This window comes from Convolutriloba macropyga, chromosome 2, assembly GCF_964194025.1.
Source record: "Convolutriloba macropyga chromosome 2, txConMacr16.3, whole genome shotgun sequence".
In the NCBI taxonomy this organism is placed as follows: domain Eukaryota; kingdom Metazoa; phylum Xenacoelomorpha; order Acoela; family Convolutidae; genus Convolutriloba; species Convolutriloba macropyga.
Window position 1 is genome coordinate 45,436,273 of NC_134469.1, and position 7,432 is coordinate 45,443,704.

The window sequence follows — 7,432 nt, forward strand, 5'->3', positions numbered from 1 at the left end:
TTCTCGAAATGTCACAGGGAAAATTGCAAATCAAGCATATAACTTATTATTTGTAGCTATTATATCTTTTATAGATGAGTCATTCACTCATCTCCGCATAACTTTTGTGGAAAAATAACTCCTAAAAAAATACAAAACAATAAACCAAATTCAAACTTGAACATATCTAGCAGCTACAGTACAATGAAAATAATGATGAGGTTTATGTCATGTTCATCCATTTATCCAAAAATTGTAAAATTGTGTAAATAAGTAGCAAAATAAATCTGTATGGTAAGAGTTAAGCATTCGACAAATTAAACACAAATCAACACAAGCCTGATATATCTCCATTACAAATTTATTAGATGTTCAAAAAGTTGAATAAGGTTTTAGCAGCAGGAAAAGAAATATCGGAAACAATTTCACCTAAACGGAAACGTGTGCATGTGTTTTGCAAATAGAAGATCATTTTGACCGATCGCAGAAACAGTATACCAATCAAAAGTGATCACTGGCATAGATAACGTCATCCCGCAAACAATAATCAAGATTAGGAGAAGTATTTAGTTGACTCAGAAAATGCAGGAAGAAAAAAACTAGACTGTGAGAATTTGTAATACTTCTTAGTTACTAGTTGAATTTGAGTTTTCAGCTAGTCATTATTATAAGAAATTCTTCCGTAGAAGTTTTTTATTCTCTACCACGGGGGGGGGGGGGGGGCTAGAAATATCTTAAAGTAAAATGCTGAAGTACCTTGCGCATTTTTGTTTAAAATCTGCCATTATTAATAAGGTCAACGCTCTGAACTTTTCTCATGTAAGATTGGCAGTGTTTTCCTTCTTTTATCGCCAAATCACAGAAATTTTCACCAAATAATTTAAAATGTGTTTTCGCATAACAATACAGTGGTTTGATAAATGTCTCAAGATTTTTTTGCGCATCAAGTGAGATAAAAAGCAAAAAAAATAATGATTTGAAATCTGAACTAGGCATATTGGTTGATTTTTCGCCGGTCTGAACAGTCATTATTCAGGAAAATTAATTATAGTGCGGATAGAAAGAAAGAATTGAACTTCAAAAAATTGGGAAAACGTCACGCAAAGATCTAAAGAACACAATTTAAAAAGTTCTTGTTCCTATGTTTCTATTTCGAATAGAATTAGCAAAAAAAATAGAATTAGTGTTATAAACTTACAAGATATTATTTTAGAGCTTTAAAAATAATAATAATAATAATAATTAAATTCATATGGAACGTATTTTACAAATCATATAAATATGTAAAATTACCATAAAGGATAGTGCATAACAGATAAAATCTGTTTAACTGTCAGAAAGACCGACAGCTGCATACCCTGAGAACTCAAATGTATGAAATTTATCAAATAGAGAAGCATCAAAATTAATTGAAGATATACTTGATCAACCCGAAGTTTCCTAGTATATAGTTGTCCCTAAACCTATGGTAAAACTGATTTAATTCATTTTTGGTGAAATTATGTAAGTTTTCTGGCAAAAGATCATTTTTAATTAAGATATTATATAATTTACGAATTCTAGATTTAAGAACACTAAAACTTTTATTCGGACATGAACTTTCAGAGAGCAGACCTTTAGTTTTGTACCTAGTTTGGTATGTATTTTGACTATCATCTTCTAGCAACTTTGAAGTACACGTTCCTGGACAGATCTTAGTCTTGTTTTTGACAATTGTTTTTAATAATTCGTATACATATAACTCATGAGCTGTATATATTTTATTTTGAATCATAATTTTGCTGACAGGATCAAATTTTTTCACCGAAAAAATGGTTCGAACAATTCGTTTTTGAATTATTACAATATCATCAATTTGAGTAAATTTACAATTGCCATAAGCCAATATAGCATACTGTATTCCTAATTTGATGTACGCATTATAAAAAAGTAAAATATGATCTCTTATAAGAATGTCTTTCATTTGTCTGATTAACACTCCTTGTATTGATATTTTTTTACATACATAGGACACATGTTCGAAAAAACTAAACTTGTCATCTATAAGAACTCCTAAATATTTAATTTAGCAAACTTTTCATTTTTTATAGTCTTGCAACATATATTCACAGTTTTGTTAGTCACCTTATTTGTCGAAAAACAATGATACTTAGATTTTTTAGGATTAATAACCAAATAGTTATTTTTTGTCCTATTTTCAATATTTCCAATGTCATCCTGAAAGTCAGTATGCGTTTTGTTTCCCTTTTTTATCATTGCTGTATCATCGGCAAATAAATAAGTATGGCTAGCGTTTAAAACTTCGGGTAGATCATTTATAAAAAATTATGAATAGCAAAGGGCCTAAAACTGAACCTTGAGGTACTCCATGCAAAATTGGAATCGTTTCAGAGATAGCATCAAAAATTTGTAAAAATTGTTTTCTTGAATCTAGATACGATTGTAACAATCTCAAACATATACTCTTATGCCATATCTTTCAAGTTTTTCTACAAGCAGAGATATTTTAACTGTATCAAATGCTTTTGTTAAATCCAGTAAAATTGCTTCACTGTGTGTTTTTTCATTACTTATTTGTTCTAGAAGCTCTATTATTGCATCTACTGTTCCTCTTTTGCTCCTGAAACCATATTGCATTGAGTACCACAAGTCATTTTTGTCAAAGAAGTTAACAATTCTAGCATGGATGGCTCTCTCAATTATCTTGCTCAACGCTGACAATAATGATATCGGCCTATAATTTCTAAAATCATTTTTATCACCTTCTTTAAAAATTGGTATAACTTTTGCTGTTTTTAAACAAGAAGGAAAAATTCCCAAAATAAAGCTCTCATTTATCAAGGTTACCAAATATGGAACAATTACATGCGAAGCTATTTTTAGAAAACGATTACTTATTTCATCAAAACCACAAGATGTTTTGTTTTTCATGTTATCAATATACTTCTGCACTTCAGACTCGGTGACTGGTGGAAAAACTACCGAGTTTACATTTCTTTCTGGAAAATATGATCTCTTATAAGAATGTCTTTCATTTGTCTGATTAACACTCCTTGAATTGATATTTTTTACATACATAGGACACATGTTCTAAAAAACTAAACTTGTCATCTATAAGAACTCCTAAATATTTAGCAAACTTTTCATTTTTTATAGTCTTGCAACATACATTCAAAGTTTTTTTAGTCACCTTATTTGTCGAAAAACAAAGACACTTAGATTTTTTAGGATTAATAACCCAAAATTTATTTTTTGTCCAATTTTCAATATTTCCAATGTCATCCTGAAAGTCAGTATGCGTTTTGTTTCCCTTTTTTATCATTGCTGTATCATCGGCAAATAAATAAGTATGGCTAGCGTTTAAAACTTCGGGTAGATCATTTATATAAATTATGAATAGCAAAGGGCCTAAAACTGAACCTTGAGGTACTCCATGCAAAATTGGAATCGTTTCAGAGATAGCATCAAAAATTTGTAAATATTGTTTTCTTGAATCTAGATACGATTGTAACAATTTCAAACATATACCCCTTATTCCATATCTTTCAAGTTTTTCTACAAGCAGAGATATTTTAACTGTATCAAATGCTTTTGTTAAATCCAGTAAAATTGCTTCACAGTGTGTTTATTCATTACTTATTTGTTCTAGAAGCTCTATTATTGCATCTACTGTTCCTCTTTTGCTCCTGAAACCATATTGCATTGAGTACCACAAGTTATTTTTGTCAAAGAAGATAACAATTCTAGCATGGATGGCTCTCTCAATTATCTTGCTCAACGCTGACAATAATGATATCGGCCTATAATTTCTAAAATCATTTTTATCACCTTCTTTAAAAATTGGTATAACTTTTGCTGTTTTTAACCAAGAAGGAAAAATTCCCAAAATAAAGCTCTCATTTATCAAGGTTACCAAATATGGAACAATTACATGCGAAACTATTTTTAGAAAACGATTACTTATTTCATCAAAACCACAAGATGTTTTGTTTTTCATGTTATCAATATACTCCTGCACTTCAGACTCGGTGACTGGTGGAAAAACTACCGAGTTTACATTTCTTTCTGGAGAAAAGTTTTTACTGTTCCTTGGCAATGAAAGAGAGAGAGAGCCCCCTATGCTAGCAAAAAATTGATTCATGGCTGCAACTTTATTCAGTGCATCTGTGGGATATATAACACTATCTTTTTTCCCTATAGCAGATCTGTAATTTTTATAGATGTTCAGTCCCTTCTTTACTTTTTCAGCTGTTGAGTTCCTTTTTTCATCGTTTACAAGCTTTTTAACCTTATTCCGTTGCATAGTATATGCTTTTTGTTTTCTTCAGCTTTATTCAGAAAATAAGTACTTCTTAGTTTATTTCGCTTTTCCTTCTCTTTCTTCAAATTTTTACTCGGTATGAAATCCTGTGATTTTCTTTTTTTGATCTTTTTTAGGGGACAAAACAAATCTTGGCTCTTTGAAAGCAAACCGTTAAACTTGTTCCATTTTTCATCAAGATTAGGAAATCTATTTTCAAAAAGATATTTCAGATTAAGTTGCAGCCATGTTAATAAACTATTCCTATGTTTCGGTCTCTCCAACATTTTTATTGGTCTGATTTTTATAACACTAGAATGTTGCAATTTCACATTCTCTTGACTAATTTCAGGAAAAGTGCTAATTACTATTTTGTGATCCGAAATAGGTTCATCATCATAAGTTACCTCCGCATGCATATTAGACGCTATATGATCAATTAAAGTTGATGATTGTCCAGTTATTCTAGTTGGATTTTCCTTATTCGTCAAATTTAAACCTTAGAATTTTAGTAAATTTTGGTACTTTTTTGAACAAACACTGTTTTTCAAAATATCTATATTTAGGTCACCACAGAAAACAAACCTACATCCTGTACTCATAATAACATCCAATTCGTTTTCAATTTCTACTAAAAACTCATTTTTATTTTTATTTGGTGGATTATACACAACAATTATCTGTAAGTCAAGTTCCAGTATTTTTAAACAGATTAATTCAATATTTGAAGGTACTTTTTGAACAACAATTTTGATATTAGTTTTAGAAAAAACTCCTATACCACCACCTTTTTTCCGTTTACGTTCTCTGCCATTGAAATTATAACCATTAAGTTTGAAAATTGCGTCATTTTTCAGCCATGTTTCCGTTAATATTATAAAATCGGGTTTTTTGTCAAAACTATTTATATAGTTTTCTATTGACTAAAAATTCTGATAAAGTGACCGACAATTGATGAGCAATAATTTCATTTAGAAATTATTTGGTTTGGTTTGTTGGAGAGACAGTTTATTACCAGGCCTGTTCAAAAATATATTCCGCAAACAGCTTTATGTGCGCGTCGCGCATGCCAAAGTTTTAGGCCCTTTGTTATCATCTTAAACATTATCAAATTGATCATCATTACTAAGTTGTTCTGCCAATTCCTGTAATTTTTGAGGATCTTCTTTTGCATTTTTCAGCTTCTGCATGAGTTCTTGGAAGCTTCTATTGGGCGAACTTTCCATACCCCTCTTCAATCCCTTCCTGCCCTCTTGAACCACCTCTACATTGTCATTTTGAGCATGCCCAAATTCAATCACCGTAGAAGTTTGCTTTGGTTGAACTGATACAGGCACTGTCACATTGTTCAGATCAGGTTGTCTATTATGTACTCTTTTGGTTATTGCTTTTCCATATGCATACAGTTCATCAACATCCTTGTAATCAACAATTGTATGTGCTTTCTTACCGCCATTAAACTTGACCATTGTCTGTGGAGCAGAGTTCAAAGATGTCGTAACACAACCAAGTCCTCGTGCATAGTCCATTAAATCTGAGTCCACTTTTGTAAGTCTCTCACGAAGGTAAATGGGGGTTCCATTTAAAGGGTTTATTTTTCATTTCAATTGATATTTCCTCGCCCAGACTCTATCTTTGGTAAAGAAGTGTAAAAACCTTACTATGACATTTGGTGGTTTGTTGCGATTTGTCATTGATCCCAGTGGATGGCAAGCTTGAAGGTCTGTTTCATTTATCATAATTCCCAAGTAATCTCTCAAGAATGTAACAACGTCCTTAAAGTAGGAATCACCAGACACAAGAGGTAAGTTGGTAATTATAAGGCAATTTTTAGAGTTATAGCGTTCCTGTTCGTTAATCTTTTTGGACAAATAACTGACATCCTCTTTTAATTTGGCAATCTCTTCATCCTTATGCAGGGCACAAGTTCCGTTTGTAATATACGCAGAATTTGAGGAATCAATGAGTTTTCTTCTTTATTTTCTTGTTCAGATAGTAAATTATCAAGCGTTTTTGTGTACGCGGCCATCTTTATTTTCAACAAGGTCAATGTTCTTTTCGCTGTCTTTTTCTCACAAACAAACCAACTGTTTCTTAGCTATGCATTCTCTTTTTGTGATCAAAAGAAACAAAACTATTCTTGCTTTAAGACATATAAAATATAGTAAGATAGGAGCTGGGATGAGATAACACCTAGAAAAGGGCTCTTTCGCTTTTTTTACCGCTTTTTTGGTTCATTCGAGCGTTTATTTTCTTCCAAAAAAAAGATATTTTTCAAGATTCTTGCAAAAAGAAATAATAATCTTGCAGAATTCTTGAAAGATCTTGCAAAAAACGTTAATCTTGCAAGATCTTGCAAAATTATTTTTTGTTGTCGACTCGGGAGCCAAGTAGATCAGAACCTCAATTCGTCAATATATCAACCCGGACCCTAGTGTCATAGTTAACAGGTATTGGTTCATGAAATTCCAAAAGTAAAACGTTGTATTATTGCTGCTTCATAGTAATTTTAGTACATTTTGTTCAGATTTCAGCATGGCCAGACGGTTTCTTCTTCCTGTCTCTGTTCATCAAAAAATCTTCATAGATTTTGTAAAATTCGAAAACATTTTTAATGAATATTTAACCGATGCACACAATTAGAAAAGACCCAAAAGGACCCAAAAGTTTTGCTGACAAATTACATGAAAATAACAATCAGAACCAGTAAAAATACAGTAAAAAAAACTGTTAAATTACTAAAACAAAAGAAAATTTAGTTCCAAAAGTCAAAACTACAGCCTGCATTAATTTTTTTGTTATTTGATGAAAGTCAACCAATTATTTATTTTTTTGGATACTTGCAAAGTTCCATTTCAACTGGCAGATTTTATTGGGGAGGGTAACCGGACAATAGATCAAAGGCATAAAAAGACTCAGTGAAATAAAAAAAAATTCATTCTCATCGCATCAAAAAACGTGTTATTTCCAACCTGACATTATCTGTTGTCTTTTGGTCTGTTGTCCCAGCACCTGGAGGGTATAATTTCTTAACTTAATTTTTTTTGTGCTGGTAGTTTTTGAGTTCAATGGAATTGTAAAAAAAACTTAGTTCTCTAATAGGCGTTTATGTTTAGCACCTTATTAAAAACCTGAAGACACATTAAATTCTCT